A 26,714-nucleotide genomic window follows, 5' to 3' on the forward strand; every position below is an offset into this window, starting at 1 on the left:
AGTCCATTGACACACTTTCCCATGGATGACTCAAAATAGGGGGTGGTGTGTAGAGCCCAAGTTTTCTATTAGAGGGCTTTGAATCGGAACACATCACACAACTCTTCACATAGCGAGTCACAATGCTTTTCATATGAGGCCAAAAACAAAATCTTTGTACATGACATAAAGTCTTTTCGACACCAAAGCGTCCAGACACAAGAGAGGTGTGGGCCTCTCGAATTACGTGTACTCTTTCCCCTATGGGAATACACAATTTACCAAGGTGATACAACAGTTTCCCCTACAATTGATAGTTGTCCACCTGTGAACCATGGGTTAGTTTTGCATAAATCTCCTTAAAGTCATCATTGTTAGCATATTGTTCAACATAACTCTCAAAAGACAACGAAGCATTATGCAAAATAACAGAAGCAGAAATAGGAGGGCGAGATAGCATATCGACCACTTTATTGCTAGTGCCCTCCTTATACAGATGAAACTGTTGAAGAAAACCCATCCACCTGAAATGACGAGATTGCTGCAACTTGGTTTGTGACTGAAGGTACTGCAAGGGCTGATGATCTGTATGGATGATGGTCTCCTTGCCGATCAGGTAGTGTTTCCACTTTTTCACACTCTGCACCAAGGCATAAAGCTCCTTGTCATAAGTGGGATAGTTTATCACAGCTTGAGAAAACTTCTCAGAATGGTAACAAATCGGCTTCTTTTGCTGCATCAGTACAGCTCCCATGGCATAACCGTTGGCATTGGTTTTGATCTCGAATGGTTGTTGGAGATCTGGTAAGGCTAAGACTGGCGTGGTGCTGATCTTTTCCTTCAATGTTTCGAAGGACTTCTGTTGTCTTCCTCCCCATTGGAAGACCTGTTTCACACTTGTCAATGTGTGCAAAGGTGTACTACGCCTAAAAAGCTACAGACCTTGGTTACACTAGTAGGCTTAGGCCAATTTACAATTGCTTTAACTTTAGAAGGATCAATCTTTAACTGACCATGACCAACACTATGAACTAGGTAACCCAAAGAGGATTTCCCGAACTCACACTTTGAAAATTTTACAAAGAGCTTTTCTTTTTTCAATACATCAAGCACTTTCTTTACATGACACACATGTTCAACCCAACTTTTATTAAAGACAAGTATATCATCTAAAATACAAGAACAAATTCATTAATGAAAGGATGAAAGAGATCATTCATGACCCTCATCAAAGTGGTTGGAGCGTTGCAAAGTTCGAATGGCATCACCATCCATTCGAGCAGCCCCTATTTGGTCTTGAAAGCGGTTTTCCACACATCCTACTCTGCAATTTCGACCTAGTGATAACCACTGCGCAAATCCAATTTGTGAAATAAACAGCATCCTTTAACTGATCTAATAAATCATCTATGTGTGGAAGAGGGTAGCGATTTTTCATCGTGGTCTTGTTTAGTTCGTGGTAATCCATACACATCCTCTATGTGTTGTCTTTCTTTGGGACTAAGACAATCAATGAGCCACACGGAGAAGTGCTCGGCCTGATGACCCCTTGGTCCAACAATTCCTGCACATGTTTCTTGATTTCCTCCATCTCAATGGTCGACATCCTGTACATGCCAATATTTGGTAAAGGAGTGTCACGCTGCAAATGGATTTCATGTTGGATTTCCCTCTTCGAAGGTAATCCCTTCGATTCCTGAAACAGCTCATCATAATTAGAAATTAATTCAGATAATTCTTGTTTATGTTCCTGATCGCAACCCTGGAAAGCATCAGCTAATTCTGCCTCTTTTTCCCTTACAACCATAGGCATGCAACCCTTACTATAATTCACCAACCTTTTCATCTGTCCAGGACTTACAAGGTTGGCATTGATTTTATTTCAATGAGCCCTTACTATATATTCTACCCCATCTCTTGTGATTTGGTATTTGTTTTCATGAAGAAAAAAGACTACCTTTCTATCATACAGATATGGGCTCCCTAACACCATGCCACAGATATCCAATGGTATTACATCCAGTTCTACTTCATCCACTAGCTTAGAAGCGCTTACAAATTTTACTTTACACTACTTGGTTACATTTAGTTTTGCTTTATAAAGTATCCATCCAAGCGGGTAAGGTTTCGGATGTGGTTTTGTTTCTAAGCCAAGTTTCTTTACCAAGGATTCTGCAATTAAGTCTTCTTGGGATCTAGTATCAAATAAAATTTCTACTTTAGTATGATTTATAACGACTCTGATATGACACACCTCAATTCTCTTTCTATCGTTAGGAAGGGACTCATTTATAGAACTAGATCCTTCATGTGATTCAGAATTAACATGAGGTGTAATAGTACCTTTTGTTCTTGCTACTGTGATCAATGCTTCATCTCTGGAATCCGATCCAAGGTCTTGCTACGCAATTGCCACTGTCTTCTGCTTCCCTTTTCCTCCATACTTCTTTGGACGCTTTTCTGGGTGTTGTTTCCAATAGTGATCGTCATCGTGGCCTTCCTTTTTGCAGTGATTGCAATACGGCCTTTCTCCTTCTTTGGTTTTTTTCATCTTCTTCTCCTTTCCTTTCCATTTCGCTTTAGATTTTCCATTGGGAGGTTTGAACGGTGGTTTTCTGGAATGATCATCTCTTTCATTTTTGCCCCTGTTCTCAATATGAATTGCCTTCACGCTGGCTGAGTCAATAGTGGTTGGTTCAAACAACAATAATGAATGCCTAATGTAGCTATGCAATGAGCCAATATACTTAGTTACAACTTCAGGTGTATCAAGTGCAATACCCAAATTCAGTGTTTTCTTTCTAAAATCCTCTGTAAAACTCTGAACATCCTGACCTTTTCCTTGTCTTAAATACTGCCAATTCATTAAATCTTTCTGCTTGTATCCCAAGGGATGAAATTGTTCCTTTAATGCATAAATAAAATCAAGCCATGAGGAAAAGAGGTTACCCACATTCTTACTGCTCTGCAATTTGCTCTCCCACCAAACAAGAGCGGTGCTGCTCAGCCGTAGAGAGGCCAGCTAAATCTTTGCCTCATCCTCCATGATCTGTTGAATCCTGCAGTAGACCTCAATCTACCTAATCCAATTATTAAGCTTCTCTGCGTTACTTTCACCATTAAACATGGGAAGATCAAATTTAACATCTAATTTAAAGAAAGGTTTCTTAGATGCATCCTTTGAATTTCTACGATTATGGTGGTGAGAGGAAGGAGAACCTTCACTCACGGAAGGAGAAGGAGGGGGTTCTTCTCCACCATTTCCATGTGTTGAACCTTATTCTTCTGGGTTTCTCTCTTCTGCTTTCTCCAGCCTTAAAACCAACTGACTAATATTCTTTTCCATTGAATAGAAGGTCTTGCGGAAATTGCGCTCCTCTTCAAGATGAGCTTCATCTTCTGCCATGTTTCTCCTTTGATGTGCACACCCCGCTTCGGGATCGAAAGGCTCTAATTCCCCTTCGCCTCTTCGAAGTCTGTTTCTTGTTAGCATACAAACATGCAATTCACATCTAAAAATACCTGCTCTGATACCACTTGATCCAGGGATCTTTTGCTTATAGATGTATGAAAAGAATCACATGTAGAAATTGCAGCTTAACACAGAAATCTAATGTGCACACAAGAAAAGAAGAAGGAACACATAAAGGCACAAAAAGAAGACAACAAGACTTGATAACGGAGTTCGTCCAACTTGTACTATGCCTCCGGGCCCTGCTCGATCAATGGGGAGGCCTTCATTCATTAAATGGCATGAAAAGAAGAGAATACAATCATCAGCTACATAAAATGAGGCTTATACCTCCATTTTGGAAAATGGCTGTGAAATGTAGAACTCAGATGGAGAAATGGATAGCACCAATGCGTCTATGGCATCTAGAGGGGCAAAAACCATATAAAATTTGCCCAATTCAGACAAAATGATCAATCGTCCCTCCTACAAGCTGCTACCTCGAACTGTGTGCCAGAAAAATCCTCTCTCTGCGTTTTGTTGCGTGCATCAAGCTTTATAATACAATGCCGCTTAAAATCGAGGGTTGTTTGATTATAATGGAAGCCATTTTCTCGAAAGGATCGGCGGGCTGACCGCCCAATCTTTCTATGCAACAAACCCCTTTAAAATGGCATTTTTCCACTTAAACAGATAATACATAGAAAATGCTAAAAAACCCGAAGTCCCGGACTTCAAATTTCCTTAAATCGGGCTTATAGACCCATCAGGTCTGGTCCCCATATCGTTGGTTCAATAGTCCCATTAGCAGGGATTTCCGACCGCCGATCGTCGATCGTCGATATCGGCATATGGCATCGACCCTATCGCATCAGCCCTATCGCATCGACACATCGCATCGCTACTTGCAGGGGTCCTGGTCTGATCGTTTGGGTTTCGCTGACCCGATCCACCCGATATCGTCGATGTTGATCCACTGATCGCCGATGTCGATTGCATGTCGCCGGCCTTAGGTCCCGATATCAAAGATCGCTTGCCCCTGACTTTGATATATCGAAGATCACTGATCGGGGATTCTAAAGGCCTTACCTTAAGTTTGGCCCTTTGGACCCTTCGATTACAATTTTCCTTTTAAAGGCTTTAAGTCCATTTTTAGGAGAAAATGTCTCATTTTCAAAGGAATAAAGGTGAACTCTTTCTGCAATAACTTCATCATCCGAACTCGGATTGGAGTGTCATTCACACCCTTGGAATCAGGGCGACAAGCACTTCGATCTAATGTCAAGATACTTTCTTTTCTGCCACTTTGAATTTGGAGCTTTTCCATGCCATTATATCTGAAGATCCACCTTGATCAGTATTCTAATGCGCCTTGGCTTTTCCACTGCACGGAGCTAGTACATCTCTTTGGAGGAGCAAGAGGATGTGGCTGTAACGTTCCACTGTTGCGGATAGCAGGTTTACATGGATGTATTGTATGATTGTGACTTACACTTCTTTATATAATAAGAGCCAGCAAATTTTCATGCATATGTTGTTATTGTAGTTGGACTGCCCCGGTTGCCTTAATGATATATGTTGTTTAACTTACGTTCTTGTGTATGAACTGATTTGTATGCAAATATATGAATCTTGTTGTTAATGTGTTGCATATGTTGTTAATTTTGTCATTGTCTATGTTGAGTGCTCTGCCGGACATCAGACAGACCTTTCACTTGAACCTTGCTATAACAACTGTCGCACTCATCTCGGACTGATCCGTGAGTGTTGTACGTGTTATCTTACCTTGTATGATCCGACTGCCAGATCCGAGTGGACTGCTCCGTCGAAAGTTGTGCATGTCCTTTTGTGTTGTGTGTTCCTAGCCGAGTTGGGACTGATCCCTTTCAACCTAGAACTCACCTTCACCTCCTTCCCCCTTCGAAGTGTTGGAACCTCTCATACTCCTTCCTCGACTCACTGCATCAGTCACACCCTTGTTGCTGACAGAGTTATCCTACTTTCCTCTATGCGACATTGCGGTCAAGGCTGGTAAGTCTCCTACACCAAACGGTCTGAGGTCTAATTGTGACTTCTTACCAGGGAGATCCCCTTGACATGTTGGCAGGTTGAACACGTCAACATTTCTGGCGCTAGAAGGAGGTCCTAATGACAAGTTGTGTCATCTCATCCAGTTTTGAACCTTTTTATATCTTTCATGGAGTCTTGCACTCTTCTCCCCGTGAGGTGTTTTTCGAATCGTGAAGATGTCTCCATCTCGGGGAAGCTTTTCAATCTCTTGTCCACTCACACATATGATGGTGAAGGCGAAGTGGCCTGGCCTAAGCACTTACATAACTTTATTTCCATGATTCATGAGGAAGATGATTTTTCTAACGAATAGGCCGGTATGTTGCTTGCATACACACTTCGCTAATCTCCATTTTGTTGGGTGCTCAACCTATTGGCTGAGACTGTGCACTCATTTGAGCACTTCTGTGATCTTATTGAAGACACATTCTATCATTTTATCCAGACCATCTTGACCGGAAACTGTTACAACAACGGAGTGCTCCACATGAATCTGTTATTGATTTTTGGCAACTCTTCCCTGACTTGCAATTTCAAGCTCCGAGGAGCCAAATGAAATTTGCTTATCTTTGGGACCGGTTCGAGTACTGCCTTAAGAAATATGCCGGTCGTAAGAGAAAGTTTTAGATCAAGCCTCGCTCAACATTCTTTGTTGATGGAGCTATGTAATATCATGTGGAAGCGAGCACTATCTCAACTAATTGTCTGCCTTCCTCTTATTCAACAGCTCCACCACTGCCCAATGATGTTGAGGATCATGATCACACACCTGTTCATCCTTCACACCCTCTCAACATCACTTCACTCAATTTTCACGCAGATTTGGTTGTGAGTCCTTCGAGTCCTCATATGCATTCTTTTCTACAACCTTCGTCTTCGCACCTGGGTGTTCCTCCAGATAATGTTGTCTTGTGTTCGTCCATTCCGGACTATTCACTTGTTGTGAACAAGGAACAACTCACTAATGGAGTTAGTGTTGCACAACCAACATCTGTTGCCATTCATGAAGAGTGTGACTGGGATCTTGAGCATCAAAACTCAGCGAAGAATGACTCCCTTATGTCCAATCCCCCTCCGTTCTTTCCTAACATCGTTGGTGAACCTGCCATCCATGATTTCGCATGTGTGTCTTTATCCACGGATGCACCCATTGCTAATCTTTTGCAGGACACACTGTCTGTTAGCCCACCATCCAACAACGAAGAGGACCAATCATTCATTGGAAATCCACTTTATCTTTCATCTGCTTTTTCCATTAATGCAGAGAGTGAACATCCTTCCTCCTCATCTACCCCTCTGTGTGATTCATCAAACCATGGGGATGTCGATCAACATCCTGAATTTTCTAATCTTGGTTGCCATGATCTCTTCACTTCACCATCCGATCACGATGTTGATTCACTCATTGTTAACATGTCTAAGCCACTGGTCTACGAAGATCCATCTGTTAACGAAGTCAAAACCCCATAGACCGTCTGGCACTTCAGCCCGAGCTGATGGTTATGTTAGGCACTCAAGATCAATCTAACACTCATATTTTACTTCCTCCACTCGAACTACACGATCCCATTGCTCATGCATTGGAAGAGTCTTACATTGCAAGCACTCGTGCACGATGCAAGTTATATTTATTTCTTTCCTTTGCTTGCATGTCACAGTCAAGAGTGTGCTTATGCTTCAAATTTGCACGTAGTGTCGCACAATACCATGATAAGTCTGCGGACTGCCCGTCATGCACATGCACTCACTTATCCTGTGGGCACTTTGAATCATAGAGTGTGGTTGTCTTCATTGTTATATCTTCCTTGCTTTCTAGTTCACACAACTAGGTTGCTCGCAGACCAAGCCTTCACCAACATGGGTCTATCAATGGGCCAGTGGCTGCATTAGAAGTTTCAATTCACATGATCAGGCCCATGTACCATTAGTGTAGGAGTAGGAGTAGTGTTTCTTTTCAGTTGTTTGCTTGCATGCTTGTTTGCTTACGTGATTTGTTTTCTTGTTTTTTTGCTTGCTTGTTTGTTTACTTGCTTCGCTTTCATTTTGCTTCTGATCTTGCTTTGATTTGTTGATTGTTAGTTCGTTCGCTTGTTTCATTCATAGGTTAGTTTTGCATGAAACCATGTATGACTCTTGAAGCGAGCTGGGTAAAGTACAAGACGACTTGTACAGCTATCACTACTTGGTTATCTGTCATCTTGCCTCTATATGATGAGCTTATTACTTTTAGTCCATGATACGTCGAAGGAAAATACGTATTGTTCGAAGTGAACCTTGGTGTAAACACAACGCTTGCGTGCTAACTAGTGTCACCTTCTCTAGTCAATTATTTTTTGGTTAACCCTTGTCAGCTCATTCAAGTAGAGTAAGGTAAGGGGGGAAACCTTAATAGGCATGCCATAGATACAATAAACTATTTCTCTACTGGAACAACCTCTTCTGCTCTCAATAATTTTGGATCCCTCTTCCACCTTTGAAATGAATAAGTGTTATGCACAGTGCAAAATGAAAAAAATGAAAATCCAATTCAAAATGAAAAATTAATAAGGCGAAAGAAGAGAAAGGCTTCTTGCACAGGGAGGTGATGCAAGTAACTTCGCCAAGGTACTGACTAGGCTCGCTGGCAGCAGAGCCATGCTTGTGTTCCTATGTGACTCCACCGGGGTACTGTCTAGGCCTGTCGGTAGTGGAACAACACCAGAGATGAAACTAAGACTCTCACGACTATACTACTTGTGCACCTATATACCCCTCAACCCCAATCAAAACAATTGTGTTGCCTTGGCTTGGAATGTGTGTCAATTGACCAAGGTTACGGCAGATGCTACATCTTACAACCAACTCAGTGCAAAACCAAGATGAGATGAAAACTGAACAATAATTCCGGAGGTGTTAGACTTTCTTTTCACGAACAAGGTCCAATTAGAGAGCTGGAATTCTACCAGTGTGTCGCCAAGCATTGTAGTGGCTACAACCACCCTCCAAAATTTTTCCTTAGCCTCGTTTTGGAGCCTCCCTTCCAACCTTCACAGCAACTTGCCTTGCTTCGTCAAGTTCACAAGCTTCAGTGTCTTTCTTGTGCAAAGGCAGCGTTTGATCCATTCCCCTCACAGGTTATTCACCCAGACTTGGTCCAGCTGCAGGCTGAGTAGCTTCCCCTTGAAAATTGCACATTTCTGGAGGGCAACCAGCCTTCCCTCCAGAAATTGTGCAATCCTCTCTAGCAACCTGCTGGGCTCCAGGATTGCACAATCCTGCCTGCCAACACTCCCAGCAGGATTTGCGAAAATTTCCCCAAAAAAGCTACTCAGCCCAGAATTTGCACAAATTTGGGTAGTAGTCAACTGCTCTGCCCAGGAATTGTGCAAACATCCTGGTCAGCCAGCCCATCTCCCATCTAGGAATGTGCATTTTTTCTCCAGCAGTCGAGCAGTCTCTTGCATGTGCAGCTAAGTTGACCGGTTCCCTCTGAGACTGAGAAAAACAGAATTGCATGCATGGGCTACTTCTCCCAAGGTAACATGCAAAGGCATCCCTTGTTTCAAGGAGCTATGTTTAGCAGTTGGAGGTTACATGCAAGGAGAAATTCTGAAACCTCCCACCAAGTGTCGCTTCCCCTAGGTTCGTGGCATGTGCGTCACAATCTCGATGTTATCAAAACTCGTCAACCAGAAGCTGCAGATCTCATTCCTCAAATCAACCTTGCAGCTCTGACATCCCACCATCACATCTAGGAGCAGTTGGCACATTTAGATTAGTTGTTTTGGGGTAATCCTGCTTCTCATGCCTTGTGCTACATTTCTGTCACTTTTTGTATTTTCACTTATGGGAGTATTGTTTTCTTGATTTCTTTGAACGCTTGCTGTCGTTTACATATATACTAGCTTATCCTAGCTCTGTTTCAGTTTTCATTGCTATTTCACTGTTGTCGCATGCATGAAACTGTTTTGCATGGACGTTCGCCCAACCGGTGAACTGCCTCACCCACATGCATGTTGATCTGTTTGTTGAATCTTTCATTCATTTTTTTCATGCATTATCAATCATTTCAGATATCACTTAGTGTCACCATGCATTTACTGTCTTAGTTGCTTACAGTTTCCCGTCGGCGAGTCGGGCCAACCTTGGCCCGAACTCTGCCTTCACTAAGGCTGCATTACGTAATCTGGGGAAGGAAGGATCACCTTCCTCTCCGTATTTGTGCATTCCTACCCAGCACTGGCCTCCAGGACTGTTTTGCGCATTTCTAGAGGACAGTGGCTACTTGGCCCAAGAAATTGCATAAATCTATCCCTAGGCCAGCAGTCCTTCCTAGCTAGAATTGCGCATTGCACAATCCCAGCAGTCAACAGCCAGACTTGACTGTGCATTGGGCAGTTCGAGCAATCAGCCAATCTCCCAAAAGCCCAGACTGTGCCTTGTACAGTCTTGGCAGTCGATCTCCTAACCTCCCAGTCGAAATTATGCAACCTTCATGATCATGCACCCAGGTATGTTGCAAGTCAGTTCTCATGCTCATTTTGGTTTTCGACTGACAAATTTCTCACCATGAGTGTTGCCATGTCTCGAGGTATCCCAGGTGTTCATATACCTCTCAGCATTACAGGTACAATGGTTTCTAGGAGAGCAGATACAAAGACACCGTTCAGAGCACACTTGGGGATGCAGTCGATCAAGTCTCCATGGACTTTCCTACCCACAAAGACATCAAGTTGTTCATAGAAAAGGACATCAAGATATGACAACAGCAGCATCACAGTGAGTAGCATAATGAACAGCAGCTAAAGAAAGCATACCAAATGTAAAGAATGTAAGAGGAGGGTAGTCGAAAACACGGAGGTGGAACAAGGTTGCAAGCTCAAGTAGGTCCATTGATGAAAAGCAACTTTGGAGACTCCAGCTATGAAGTGATGGTGCGACATTAAGATTGTGCAAAGGTAAAAGATGGAACAAAGAAGTATTTGCATGTGTTGAAGCAGCAACTCAGGAAGAACATGAAGTTGCATAGACAGATGAATGAGTTGCAACAGGAACAGGAACAGCGGTGGGCGCAACATGCACTCACGGATGAAACTGTGCCCATACAAGTTAAGGATCCATTCCAGCAGCTGACACAAAGCAAACATGGTGAGAAGTGTTGTTGATCGCAAGCAAGGGATTTAGCAACATGCTTGTCGTGGAGTGCATGCATGCAATCCAACCCATTCAACACACTCACCAAGGTGAACACAAGAAGCAAGTCCAACTGGGGTTGAACATGTACTACGACAAGTTGATGCACATGACCACCAACACACACTTGAAGATTAGCATGGACACTATGCATTAGTGCGTTGTCGTTTTAACCGTACCCAAGAATACCATGCACATGTTAGCAGACGAGTTGGATGAAGGGGCCGAACTAATGCACCGGTTGCAATGGAGGCAAGAGTTCGCTTCAGCAAGATGTCACCATGAGGTGAATGCACACCATCACGGACGACCAAGCTTGACATCAGCTCATCACCTTCACCATCGCAAGCATGTCAAAGAGTTGGTCTCATCACAGCGGACCGAGTGCTAGTGATGTCTTGCAAGGCTTGCTCAAGCCATGTTGTCTCACATGAGTCCAAGTGCATTGTAATTTTGAGTCATGTCAAGTGTAAGTCAAGTGTCAATGGTTGGATGTAACAGTCATAAAGTAGGTGAAGGGTCATGAGGCTAGTTGAACTGTCACAAAGGGGAATGTCAAGGGTCACCCCACCCTTTGCTATAAATAGTCCCTCATAACTCATTGTAAGGGCTTTTGGTTGGCCAAGCTTCTACTAAGACTATCTTGAAGCAGGCTTGGACAGTATTGTAACGTGCCTTGGCTTCTCCACTACACGGAGCTAGTACATCTCTTTGGAGGAGCAGGCAGATGTGGCTGTAATGTTCCACTGTTGGGGCTAGTAGGTTTACATGGATGTATTGTATTATTGTGACTTACACTTCTTTATATAATAAGAGCTAGCACAATTTCATGCATGTTGTTATTGTAGTTGGACTACCCTGGTTGCCTTAATGATATATGTTGTTTAACTTATGTACTTGTGTATGAACTGATTTGTATGCAATTATATGAATTTTTTGTTAATGTGTTGCATATGTTGTTAATGTTGTCACCATTCGTGTCGACTGCTCTGTCGGACATCAGACAGACCTTTCACTTGAACCTTGCTATAACAATCGTCGCACTCTTCTCGGACTGATCCGTGAGTGTTGTATGTGTTATCTTACCTTGTACGATGCGGCTGCCGCATCGGAGTGGACTGCTCTACTGGAAGTTGTGCATGTCCTTTTGTATTGTATGTTCCTAGCCGAGTTGGGACTGATCCCTTTCAACTTGGAACTCACCTTCACCTCCTTCCCCCCTTCAAAGTGTTGGAAACTCTCATACACCTGCCTCGATTCACTTCATTAGTCACACCCTTACTGTTGACAGATTTATTCTACTTGCCTCTATGTGACATCATGATCAAGGCATTACCTTACCACCCACTGTTGGGACTCCTACACCAAATGGTCTAAGGTCTAATTGGGACTTCTTACTGGGGATATCCCCTTGACATGTTGTCGGATCCAGCACCGTCAACACGTAGGTAACCCTCCAGGGATTTGTTGACTATCTCCATCTCCTCATCAGTTTTGGGGTGATAACTAGTGCTTGGAGTAAGCTCTGTGCCCACTAGTAGAAACAACTCCTGCCAAAATCCTCCCATGAAATTGTTGTCTTGATCACTGACAATGGTTTCCGGGAGACAATGAAGTTGAAATACCTCCCTAAAAGACAATTTGATCACCTTGGAGGCCGAGGACCGGATTGAGATGGAAAAAAAGTGTGCAAGCTTTTTCAATCGGCCACCACCACGTATATGCAGTCCTTGCCCTGCACTGTTGGAAACCCGGTGATAAAAGCCATCAACATGCTCTCCCATTTCCCCTCAGGAATGGGAAGAGGCAGTGGTAACCCAACAAGGTGTGTATGCTCACCCTTGTTCCTTTGGCACGTGTCACACTCTCAGACATGCCTCATAACATCATCCTTAAGGCCCTTCCATGCAAAGCATTCCTTGATGGTCTTGTATATCTTGGTAAATCCCTGATTCCCTGATAATGGTGAGTCACAAGCTGCCTGCATGATCTTCTCCCTCAACTGGGAGCTAGGTACAAAATAAATTTGATCCTGAAAGTAAATCACCTCATTCATCACCCTATATTGATCATCCACCACTGCACTATCAAGGACTTCACATGCAAAATGACCCTTGGAATACTCCAACAACAATTGTTCCCTCCAATTAGTTCCAATGCTCATCAACGAAAGGGTAGCATGCCTCCTAGAAAACACATCATCTACCGCATTGTGATTCCCTCTAACATACTTAATGTCAAAGTCGTATGCCTGGAGCTTGCTCACCCAATTCTTTTGCCTCTCCTGCAACTGCTCCTTTTCCAAGAAGAATTTGAGACTGTTGTGATATGTTTCAAACTGAAACTTGTTTCCCACCAAGTATTGCCTGAACTTGGCTAGTGCATGCGTGATGGCTAGCATCTCCTTGTTGTAAATGAAGTACAATCTCACGTGAGGCAGTAGCTTTCGTCTCTTGAAAGTTATCAGTTGTCCCCCTTGCATCAAAACTTCTCCTACACCCTCCCCTAATGCATCACACTCAAGTACAAAGGGTTGTGTGAAATTGAGGAGCACCAACACCGAGCAGCTGCTCATGACTTGTTTGAGGCGCTCAAAATCCTCCTGTGCCCCATATGTCCAATAAAATTCCCCCTTCTTCGTTAAATTAGTGAGGGGAGCTGCTAACTGTGAGAAGCACTTCACGAAGTTTCGGTAGTAGGTACAGATGCCCACAAAACCCCTCAACTCCATCACATTCTGGGGCTCTGGCCAATCCTGGATGGCCCTGATCTTCTCCTCATGGACTCTCACACCATCCTTGCCAATAATGTGCCTTAAATAGGGCATCTCTGTCAAACCGAACTCACACTTGGAAAGCTTAGCATAAAACTGTTGCTCCTCCAAAGTACGCAACATTATCTCTAAATGTTGCAAGTGTTCCTCCCAGGTCCAACTGTAGATCAATATATCATTGAAGAACACCTATGAAAACTTCTGCAACTTACCATGAAACACGTGATTCAGGCAATATTGGAAGGTGGCTGGTGCGTTGGTTAGCCCGAAGGGCATAACCAAGAACTTGAAGTGCCCATAGGGGCACCTGAAAGCTATCTTAGGGACATCTTGGTCCCTCACCCTGATCTAGTGGTACCTTGAGCGCAAGTCAATCTTGGAGAAGAACTTATCCCCCCTCAGCCTGTCCATCAACTCATCTATGTGTGGGATGGGGTAACAATTCTTCATGGTCTTCTTATTGAGGGCCTGGTAATCTATGCACATGTGTAAGGACCCATCCTTCTTCTTCACCAAGACAACTGATGAAGAAAAAGGGTTGGAACTAGGCCTGATGTTCCCAAGTGCCAACAACTCGTGAATGGCCCTCTCAATTTCATCCTTGTATGCCTTAGGATGTTTGTAAGTGGTAGTGATCACATCTTGTACCCCCAGCTCCAACTCAATAGTATGCTCAAAACCCCGATAAGGTGGTTACTCGAGCGGTATGTCTCCAAACACCACCGAGTACCTGTCCAAAATAGCCTATATGTCTAGGTGTGGTGGCTTGGGATGAACCCTAGCCTCAAAAATCCTCAACTCCACGACCCACTCAATGTCACTATGCCTCAAATCAACCTCCATCATGTGGGTCGAAACAGTCTATGGAGCGTAAAAGTCCATACCCCTCAGCAACACCAATTTGCCATCTGACCTTGTGAATTCCATCTCCAGCTTCCTCCAATAAGTAGTGACCTGGCCAAGCAAATAGAGCCATTGGACACCCATCACCATGTTGGTGTCTAGCACATCTACCACAAAAAAGTGGTATGTCACTGAATAGTTCCCCATGGTGACTGTCAAAGTGGGAACATAGAGAATGCATTACATGGTTATATCTCCCGACACAAGAACGAAAAATACCTCAAACTCCTCGGTTGTGATGCCCCTCCTCTGAACCATTTGTGCATCAATGAAGTTGTGGGTAGCCCCACTATCCACCAAAATTGACACATGTTGCCCTTGCACGGTGCCCTTAATCCTCAAGGTTAAAAACTTGGGTACCCCTCGCAAAGATGCAAGGACCCCTCCCGCTGGTGTGAAGGGAGCTCCCCCTAGTGGTGTTGGTGGCGGTGGTCCCTTCTCCACATGCATTTCATTGTCATCTCCACCCACTTCCAGCTCTACATCGTCCTCCAGGGCACTATCAAAAAATACCTCAATGTAATGGGCCTTGCTCATTGTGCAACCATGGCCTGGTGCCCATGGTTACTGACAGATGAAACACAACTTCCTCCTCTGAATGTCTCTCTGGGTCTCCTCATCTAGTTTCCCTCACCCCTAGTTGGCTCTCTATGGTGGAGCCCTCGTGTCTCTTCCCCTCTACTAGAGACCCTATCTAGGTGGTAATGGTGCTCTAGCCTTGGGTAAGGCATCCTACAGATCTTAGACCCTCCTCACTGTGTCCTACAAGGTAGTGGGCATGTTGGACCTCACCAAACCCTTAAATGGCTCTGTTAGGCCCTCTACAAACATGTAGACCCTCATGGCCTCTAATAGATCAGGTAACATCACTAATAACCTCAGAAACTCTGAGATGTAAGACTCAGCGCTTCCCATCTTTTTGAAGCCTTGTCAGCTCCCCAAAATTGTCCCTCGGGTCTCTCCTCTCGAAACGCTCCAACACCGTCCTAGTGAAATCCTCGTAGGTTTCCACTCTAACATGCCCCATCGTGGTTAGCCCATGGAACCACCAGTAATGGACTTCCCCTTCTAAATGCAAAGTGGAAATTTTAATTGCCCCTCCTTCCATCATTTGATTAAACTTGAAGTAGACATCCAGCTTCTCAACCCATGCTTTCGTTGAGCTCTTGGACGACCCATCGAAAGTTGGGAGGAACAATCTCCCCATGGTGTGATGTAAATTGGTGCCATGAGTGTAGCTTCCTCCACCTTGTCCTTTTCCCTTGTTATTACCTTTCAGCTAAGAAAAGTCCCTAAAGTTAATGACCTCTCTAAATTTAGGCCCATAGGACTGATACTCCACAAAATAGTCCCCCATGTGCATCTCCTCTTGCCCTTGTGGCCCTCCAACACCTGATGCTATAAATGTGGGAATAATGGACCTTGGTAGTGTGATGGGAATGAGGCGTGCATTGGTCCCCTAACCCCCATGGTGATGTGAAGTACCAGAGCCCTCACTAATTTGGAATTCCCCTTGAATCCCTTTGCCCCTGTTGTTACTACAATTTTGTTGCCTCAACTACTCAATACATTTAGACAAATCCTGCATGGCCTTGAGAATATGTTGGACAAACTCCTCCTTATGTCTCCCTTGTTATCCCCCATGTTTGCCCTTTCGACCTTTGGTTCACCTATCACTAGATCTAGGGTAATTTGTAGTTTCCTCTCTTTGCTTTTGTACCTCTGCCTCCTATAAGATATGTTTTGTTGGTCTTTTGGTGTCATTGGTTGAAGTTTCTCCCCACAGGCTGAGACAAGACTATGAGATCTGACACCACTGTAATATCCCTAAGGAAAATTTATAGTAATAAACAAAGCATGCATAGAAAAAAACACACAAAAATTTTTTCCACAAATCAAAACACGAAATCGAGTCAAAAATTGCATTGTTGTGCAATTTTATTGATAAAACATGAGGCTACAATGGGTGCTTGGAAAATGTGCACCTGGGCTTGCCCAAGGCAAGCTATCAAAGACAAAGTGATGAAGATAAATTCCCCCAAGTTTGTTGGTTGATATCCCTTTGGCTCTACGCTGAAATGATCGGAAATGACTTGCTGGTTGTGAATAATATCATCTAGGGCTTCCTCTGGTGCTCAGAAAATTCTAGGAAATTAACCCCGGGCTCTCCACCAAATACCCACAAAAATCCATGAAGGACTTGACCAAATATTGACCTTGATATTTCAGCCCAATTTCCCCCAATGGCACTGTTGTTGGGTAATTCGAACCACCTAATAGTCCTACTGCTGAATTCCCCCAAAATTACTACAATCACCAACAAGTCTCCTTCTCGGACTCCTTCCCAAGTTTCAGCCCAAAATTCCCTTCTCTTCTCAACCCCCACGTGTGAAACCTCCAAGGACTACGCAGTGCCTGCACTACTACTGCTGGAACTTCCCCACACTCACACTTTGTTGCTTCTAGATTGAACTGAAAAGGATGAGACTCCCTCCTTGGGCTGGCACTTGAAGTCCACTGAAGCAAGGGGTGATATTTCCCCCTGGAAACCTCTTATGATCAACAACACTTGCAAACTTGACTTCAACTCAAGCGTGCTAGTCTACGAGAAAACTCAATTAATCATGAATGACCAAAAATGATTACCTCCTCTTTTTGTCAAAGAGCTCTCACCTAAATGCCCATGTGGGCCCAACTTCGACTTCCCCCACCAATCTCCCTCCAATGAGTGTGTATTTCCTTGTGGGTCGTATTTCTCTATGGGTGGCCCCCACTTACCACTAGCAACTTGATTTTTGTCCTCCTTCTTCTAATGTTTGGGCTTCCCTTTAACTCCAAAATTCATGTGGGACCCCTAAACTAACATTTCCTAAGTGCAATTGTGAATTAATCTAAAATTGGGAAAAATTGATATTTCCCCTTAGCAATATTGCTAAGTGGGAATATCACACCAAGAAACTTGAAATGGTGAATATATAGAGGATTGAAGACAAAGGGTATGAGGTAGTATTCAGAGATGAGAAGGCTTACATCAAGCATCTTGCTTCATGTCAAATCAAGAAATTTGGTGTCATGATCGAGGGCCTCTACACATTAGAGGAAGATGCCTGCAAAACCTTGAGGAGCAAGGTAGGGATTAGAGATGTCATGGTTGAGAGGGAGCATGATCTAGCTCTCAAGAGGAAGCCTCAGCCAGTTGGAAGTTGGGTTGACCATATGGATGATGATGAAGAGGACTAGTCAGAGACCTCCACTAAGAGGAGAGTTCAAACCAAGTGGGTTGAGGGAGCACATCTAGTTATACCTCCAGGAGCGAGGTGGGGCGATATGAAACCTTAGTATAAGAGTTTCAGAAATTGGGTAAGGTCCATTGAGGTGTGTTTGTCTCATGGATCATTACCTTTCTATGGGGGCCCACAGTATTTAGTAGCAAGAGGATCAATGTCAGTCAAATACTGAGGAGTGCAGAGCAGTGTTTATGGTAAAGTCAGAGGCTCAGTAGCAAAGTCAACAACAAAACAATTTTCCTAGTAGATAGCTGCAGAGTGATTCAGTGATTATTTTTATTTTTATTTATTTATTTTGATGCTTTTTAGTTGTGGATGTTGTAGTAGGAACAACAATAGTGAGAAGTGTTGCTTGCAATACATTCCAAGGGTGTTGGATCAGGGTAGATGTGAATCCCTTCCTTGCTAAGCGGGGGCGTTGAAAAAATGTAGCAAGAAATTCCTAATTTAATTTTCCCTTAATTAAATTAGGAGAAAATTGAAATTCCACATCAGAAGACAAATTGAATGAGTTAACTTTGTTATAACTCGGTTAGCTTAGTTAATTCGAGTTGAGGGATTAACTTGATTTATGTACAATGATTCCTAACGTTTAGGATCCTAGGTTGATTTAATTTCAATTGTAACAATTTAATTCAGTTAAATTGAGTTAAGGTCACTAAAACTAGTTCCAATATTTGGAGAAACTAGTAGGAGGTCTAGCAGTGGGGTGCAACTTCATGTGTTCAACCAGTTAACTGATAAATCATCCATAATTAACTCATGCATGCATGAAATTTGAGTTACCCGGTTGAGATTGGAGTTCAAGGGAAATATACTTGTTGGGATGGGGTCCCCTGGGTCAGTTTTGGGGTTAAAATAACCCAAGTTTTGATGTATTTTTTGTAAATGATGTAAAGTATCCACAATTTGTGGATGCAGAGCGTGTAGAGGATTAGGAGTCAAAGGGGTTTTAGCCCCTTGTTTATGTAAATATTGAATCGGCTTTGAGACCCAACCATGGTCCGCGAACCATGGGCTTATATGAAAAAGGGTATAAATAGGTGTGTCTTAGAGAGTCTAAGGCAGATATCTTAGATAGCATGGATAAGTGGGTCAGATAGGAGAGAAAGGCTCTACAGCTGAGTGTGCAGAGGCCTAGGTAGAGTCCGCAGCTGAGTGTGCAGACCCCCACAGCTGAGTGCACAGGGTAGTCTTGAGTCTGTAATGTTGAACTAAATATCAATAAAGAAGTTTACCGAAGCAATATTGTGTATTTATCTTTATTTTTGTTTACTTCTGTTTACAATATATGTTGTGGATGAATAATGTGTTTATGAATTATTGATCTAATGATGCGCAATTCACTTGAATAAGTCTTAATAGATGTACGCAATGCATGTTAAGTACTTTCGCGAAGATTGTGATGAATTTTGTTATGTTTTCTAAATAACTTAAGTAGATCTGTGCGAACACTAATCTAGGATTGTTCTCTGATGCACGTAAGTGGATAAATCAACTATTAAGGGTCCGCAAAAGCCGATCGTAGACCTTCGCAAAGGTCTAAAGACTGTTTCAGTAGAGTTGCAGTACCGAGCCCTAAGGGCTTATCGATCTACACAAAGGCAGATCTGAGGCGCTAAAAGACATCACACTCATCTCTAGATGCAGAAACTTGGTTCTTGCATCCCCCCATACTGCTTTGGGTGAGACTGCAGCCTGCGCTACGTGGGTTGTTGCCGAAAGGGCCAGTAGTGTAGGGATTTGTTGGTTGGCACAACTAACTCTGAACCTAGGTCAGGACCCCCTAAGCCAACAAATGGTTTTGTTGCCGAGAGGTTGAATGCAGGACCTGACCATCAGTCGTGGATCGAAACAGGAGAGGAGCCTAGTAATTTGGAGGAAGGGTTTCCAGACGCGCAGCTCTTTGCGGTGTGTGTAGCAGACAACCATTTTGCAGATATTATTCACTTTTTGACTACAAGGATGGCACCGGAAGGGTATACAAGTCAGCAAAAGAAGGAACTAGTAGTGTGCGCGGCATACTTTTCAGTGATTGTGGGACATTTGTATAAGATGGGTGCTGATGAAATATTGTGAAGATATGTGCCAGATTTTGAGAGAAATAGCATTCTCATTGAAGCTCATGGAGGGGCTGCGGGGGAACATTATGCAAGAAAGGCGAATGCGCAGAAGATTTTTTTCACAGGGCTATGGTGGCCAACGCTGCACAAGGACTCCAAAGCGTATTGTAAGGCATGTGATGCATGTCAGAGAACTGGCAGACCATCGCGGAGGGATGAATTTCCATTACAACCTCAAGTACCGTTGCAGCCATTTGAAAGATGGGCGATTGATTTTGTTGGGCCAATTCAACCCCCACAGAAGAAAACTGGTGCGCACTACATCAACACCGTGACGGAGTATCTAACTAGATGGGCAGAGGCACAATCGGTTAAGGACTGTACAGGGGCTACAATAGTGAAGTTTTTGTTTGAATATGTCTTAACTAGGTTTGGCTACCTGAAAGTGTTGATGAGCGACAGAGGTACACACTTTCTGAATGAAACAATCAGCGTGTTAACAGAAGAATTCCAGGTCTACCATCAGAAGAGTACACCATATCACCCACAGGCCAATGGAACTGTTGAGGCCTTCAACAAGGTTTTGGAGAACGCGTTGCAAAATGACTGGGATGTGCGCGTACCTGTAGTACTATGGGCGTACAGGACTACTTGCAAGAAGCTAACAGGACAAACATCGTTCAAATTGGTCTATGGCAACGCCAACCGAGTGACTCAAGGGCGAGTCACGATCTTTGTGTTGGGGGCCTGTTGGGATGGGGTCGCTTGGGTCAATTTTGGGGTTAAAATAACCCAAGTTTTGATGTATTTTTTGTAAATGATGTAAAGTCAACGTGATTTGTGGATGTGGAGCACGTAGAGGATTAGGAGTCAAAGGGATTTTAGCCCCTTGTTTATGTAAAGTTTGAGTTAGCTTTGAGACCCAACCATGGTCTGCGGACCATGGGATTGTATGAAAAAGGGTATAAATAGGTGTGTCTTAGAGAGTCTAAGGCAGATATCTTAGATAATGATGGATGTAATAGGTAGATAGAAGAGACGTGATAGCACAGAGAAGTGGGTCAGATAAGAGAGAAAGGCTCTGTAGCTGAGTGCGTAGAGGCCTAGGTAGAGTTCGTAGTTGAGTGTGCGGACCCCTTCAGCTGAGTGCGCAGGGTAGTCTTGAGTTTGTAAATTTGAACTGAAGGTCAATAAAGAAGTTTACCAAAGAAATACTGTGTATATCTATTTACTTCTGTTTACGATATATGTTGTGGATGAATAATGTGTTTATGAATTATTGATCTAATGATGCGTGATTCACTTGAATAAGTCTTAGTAGATGTACGCAACGCATGCTAAGTAGTTTCGTGAAGATTGTGATGAATTCTGTTATGTTTTCTAAATAACTTAAGTAGATCTGCATGAACACTAATCTAGGATTGTTCTCTATGTGCGTAAGAGGATAAGTCAATTAATAAGGATTCAAAAAATCCAATCGTAGACCTTCATGAAGGTCTGAAGACTGTTTCAGTAGAGTTATAGACCGAGCCCTAAGGGCTTATCGATCTGCACGAAGGCAGATCTAAGGCGCTACAATACATCACACTCATCTCTAGATGTAGAACTTGGTTCTTGCATCCCGCCATACTGCTTCAGGTGAGACTGCAGCCTGCGCTACACGGGTTGTCGCCGAAAGGGCCAATAGTGTAGGGATTTGTTGGTTGGCAGAACTAACTCTGAACCTAGGTCAAGACCCCTTAAGCCAACAGTACTATCAGTTGTATAATTATTCAAGTTGTATAGGTGGTGCATGCAGTTAAAGAAGGGGCCTACAGGGATTATGCAGTTCTAATTGGGAATTTCCCTAATTAATAGGGGGTTGATTCCTTTAGGAACAGTGCAAGGAAATAGGGATTTGGGCAGGCTTGGATTTGGTTAAGTATTGACCAAAGCTTGTCTAGGAACTAGTGAGATAGATTATACTTGTGTAGAGATTGTTCTGGTTGAACAAACATTTTATTTTCTCTCTATTTTTTTACTAATGCAATATAGATAAGAAGTGGTTTTGAGGAGTTGCTTTCCCCTTAGATAAATCTCTGAGCATATGTGATTGAATCTTGTCTCATGTTTATGTTGTTATTTCTCGATTGTTTAATTGCTTCCATTAATGAGTAGAGTAGATTCAAGTCTTTTGTTTTAGCATATTATACAAGCAGTTTGAATCTACAAGGAATTTCTACACTTATATCAACACATCTAAATGTGATTTCTTTGGGTTCATATAACATTCTTTTGGGTACGGATTAGTTGTTTACTCATAGGACAAAGGTAGACATTTATGAGAAGGCTATTGAGTGTCTGGATGATGATGGAGAAAAGAGAATCTTACAAGGAAAGAAGAAGCCTACATCAGTGAGGATGGTCACAACTATGCAGGCTAAGCGTAGTTGCGACAAAGGGTGTGTATTATTTGCAGTGTATGTTTCCAGTGATAAGGGAAATGACGTTGAGGATGATGAAGTCTTAAAGAAGTATCCTATTTTGCAGCAGTTTCAGGATGTGTTTCCTACAGATATTTCAAAGTTACTGCCTCATAGGGAAGTGGATTTCTCTATTGAGATTGTGTCAGGAGAAAAATGAACATCAAAGGCACCTTAGAGGATGAGCACTCCAAAGTTGGTGGAATTGAAGTTTCAATTTAATGAAATGCTTGATAAGGGATACATAAGGCCAAGTGTGTTTCCTTGGCGTGCACCAATGTTGTTTGTGAAGAAGAAGGATGGTACTCTCAGATTGTGCATTGATTACAGATAGTTGAACAAAGTGACTATCAAGAACATGTATCCATTATCGAGGATTGATGACTTGTTTGATCAACTAAAGGGAGAAGTATTGTTCTCAAAGATTGACTTGAGATCCGGATATCATGAGGTGTGCATCAAAGAAGAAAATATCTACAACACTGCATTTCGTACCAGGTATGGGAATTATGATTTTGTGGTGGTTCCTTTTGGTCTTACTAATGCTCCATCTACTTTCATGATCTGTAATTGAAAACTGAAGGTGATATACAAATTGCAAGTGAAATTTTATATGTGTTTTTGGTAATGGATCAAGTTACTAAACACATTAACAAGTGATTTTTAAACAAGTTTAACATCCAAATAGAGACAAATAACCATATCTGAAACACATAACACAAAACATGATAAAGGAGTTCACCACTCTCCTGGGATACATCTCCTGGTCCAACTTCCAATGTAGGGCCTCTTTCATTAAGTGCTCAAAAGTGTTTTTACATGGCTTTACAATGATCTAACAACAGAACTGATGTCTCCAATGGATCCAGAACTATAAAAAACCCTCATCTGCGTTCTTTCTACACCTCATTTGGCCAAAATTGAGAAAGTTATGCATGTTACAAGATTCTCCCAAATTCTACAGCTAGTCATCCTACAATCCGACCCAAATCTGGCTTGAGTGTTCCAAACCTGGAACCAGAACGCAAATTTGGACTACAATCTCGCCTGATGAGCAAAATTGTAGCACATTTAAACTGTCCTCTAATGCCCAATTCTGAAAAATTAGGGTCATATGGGGGCCATGTGCCTAGGGGTCGGGGCTCACTACCCACCCCTACCGGTCAGGCCCCCAACATGTAGCGCTCGATCATGTCGTGCCTATAAAACTCAGGCATGGTACCTAAAATTCTGTGTTTTAACTCTGTGCACCCAAATTTTCAAACTAGCCCCTGCCTGTGGTTGCATGGGCCGCATGTGGCCTAGGGTTGGTCCCTAGGGGCTAGCCCCCCTCTACTCTTCGCCTACGGTCATGCGATGGTAATGTGACCTGTGGCTGGTTATTTGGGGTTGGCCCCCTTTAACTCCTACAGGCTCCCGATTCCATTGGGGGTCATGTCACCCAGGGGCTGGCCCCTATACCATTTTTCATTATCGGTTCTGCGCGATGGGTCTAGTGTTGTCTTATGGTGTGGTGGTTGTGACCATGGGGTTGGGGCTAAGACCTAGCCCCTGGTCCCACCCCTTGGTTCCTGTGGGCGCGGTCACCAGAGTTGGGGCTTAACCCCGACCCAACCCCAAATGTGCATTGAAATAAAGTTTAAATAGGGTATGTGCACCATAGGGGTTAAGCAACACCCGTGGCGGAGTTGTAAGACCTTGCGCTGCTCGACAATAGGTCTTGTGTTCCATCCCTATGAGGCCCATGTGGCCCTCCACCATTGGTCCAAATCAAAAACACCAATAGCCAATCGAAAACCATGAAATTTCGACCAATCAACGGAGGACACTTGGCGAGCAACCATTGTCCCAAAATGCATAGTTAGCATGTCTAGTCACCTACATAGTCAACATACAAACTGCTAATTAGGCGTACCTGAAACCCAACTTTTAAAATTTTGCCTGTTTGGAAAAATGATCAGAACACAATATCGGGAGCATACGATATCGGTTTTCAGTGAAACAAGTTGCATTGGATTTAGACCGTCGATATATATCCAGTCATTTAGGTTTTGATCTTTGTTGCACACTTTGAATTTTGAGCACTAAATTAATCCCCTAGATTACTCCTCCCCACTGGAAGCTTTTAGACCTCCAAAAGCTCATTTTGAGTCAACAATTAGATGAGGGTACAGTTCCCTCACCCTTCTAGCCTCAACCCATTTGGTTTTGTTTGTTTTTTTTGCTTTGAGCTCCTCATTAATGTACTTCATTTTTGAAGTCTTTGTCTTTCTGTCAAAGATAGGACCTTGTTGCACTTCTTCAAGATGTTTAGAAGAGAAAATTTTGTTAAAGAAATATGAACATTCATTCCTTGACCTTCAATCAAAGAATACTTATTCAATTTCAAGTTCAATTCACCTTGAACATTGTAGTCATAACGATGCTTAACATGTCTAGCCTTGTTTTTGGCTCGACTCTTCACCAAATGTGAACGTCGTTGCCATGCACCACTCTTCCTCCAAGTCAAAACATTATCAAATCACAAGAATATATTTCAAAACCAATGTCCTCTTTGTCAAATAGCTTTTGGATTTGATTTTTGACCCTTGCATTCTTTAACACCCTCAGCTTGTTCATACCAATGTTCAACAATGATGCATCTTGTTGCAAATCAACTTCTCATAGTTTTCCTCTTTTAGGAGGAAACATGTCAGACTCCTGAAACATCTTATCACAGGGATTCGCAACCTCAATGAAATCATATTTCAAACTTGAAAAACTTCATATTCATCAACATCTTTATGTTTAATCATAAACAATGTAAAATTATGACTAGAATTTACAAACCTCTTCATTTTTCCAACATTCACAAGAGATAAATTCATCTTCTTGCTATGTGCTCTAACAATGTACTTAATCCCATCCTTAAGCAAGTGACACTTGTTCTCATGGCGATGAAAAATGGCTTTCTTGTCATATAAATATGGGCTTCCCAAAACATTCCCACAAATATCAAGTGGTACCACATCAAGTTCTACCTCATCAATAAAATTTGCAGTGATGGAAAATCTAAGTATGCATTTTCTTGTCACTTGCAACTTGGCATTGTCACAAACCCAACCCAAAGCATAAGGTTTAGGATGAGGAATGGTTTCCAAATTTAATTTATTGACAATGTCTTCTGAAATGAGGTTTGCTTGTGAACCACTATTAAACAAAGTATCTACCTTGTTATGTTTTGTGATGATTCTAATATGGAACAATTCTATTCTTTCTCTTTCATTTTGAGTTTCTATGGGTTTGCTAGAAGAACTAGTACTTGCAATTGAATCCTTACATTCAAATCCCATGGCTATGATTTTTGTTTTATCTCTGGAATGAGATCCTAGATCTTGTTGTGTAGTTGCAACAATCTTTTATTTCTCCTTATTATTAAACCTTTTGTGTCTCATCTTAGGATGAAGTTTACAACAATGGTCTTCATCATGGCCTTATGTAGAACAATTTTTACATATGAGATTTTCTCATTTTTTCTCAACTTAAGAATTTCTCTTATGCCTTGCCTTTAAATTTCCCTTTTCCTTTTTCTCCAAACATGAATGACTTCTCACTAGTTTCTTTAGAAACAATTTTCCCTCTTGCCTCTAAATGAGTTGCTTGTACACAAACTTCATCTAGTTTTGTAAGGTTAAACATGAGAATGGTATGTCTCAAGTAGCTATGTAATCCTCCAATGTATTTGAGCAAATTATCTTGAGAGAAAAAATCTATACTCAAAATAAAAGCTCTTTTCCTAAACTCTTGAGTATAACTTTGCACATTTTGACCTTTAGCTTAACTAAAGTTTTGCCAATCCATAATAGCTTTTTTCATATATGCTAATGGATAAAATTTCCTTCTTATTGCAACAAAAAAATCATTCCAAGAGGATAAAACCTTACCATGGTTCTTCATGTCCTCTTAAGTTTTGGCTTCCCACCAAATTAGTGTTGTGTAATAACCCCGAAATTAAAACATGCAACTAATTAGATTAATCATGCGATTTATAATCAATATGCAATTTATCAACTATTCAACATCGAATTTCGGAAATATGAGCAGAGACAACTTACGTGTGGCGATGATATTCCTTAATTATGATTTCGGAGTTGAACGCTATTTGAATCCTACTAACCGCAACAAAGTTTTGGGGACGACTCTCCACCCAACCATAGGCTCAATTGCACAAAATCTTGTTACAACTGGCCACCCCCGAGCCCTCAATCAACGTACTGCTGCCAGGGAATCATTTGTCTCACAACACTTTTCTTCCAAGAGATTGGATGATGGAATCATGGAATGATCTCTCATCTTCCTCACCGTCTATTAAATAGAGCAAACATTGGAAGGGGAACCGCATGCACACACTCCATGTGTCAACATGCGACTTTTATTTCTTTATTTTAAGTTTAAATTAATTTAGTAATTCTCTTAATATAATTCTTTCTTATTTTATTCATTTTTACTTTTTGATAACTTTACTTATTTTTATTATTTTTATAGTTATCTTAATTTAACTCTTTCTTATTTTGT

Source organism: Pinus tabuliformis, chromosome 8 (genome assembly GCF_031772625.1).
Source record: "Pinus tabuliformis cultivar Carrire ecotype Pingquan chromosome 8, CPIR1, whole genome shotgun sequence".
In the NCBI taxonomy this organism is placed as follows: domain Eukaryota; kingdom Viridiplantae; phylum Streptophyta; class Pinopsida; order Pinales; family Pinaceae; genus Pinus; species Pinus tabuliformis.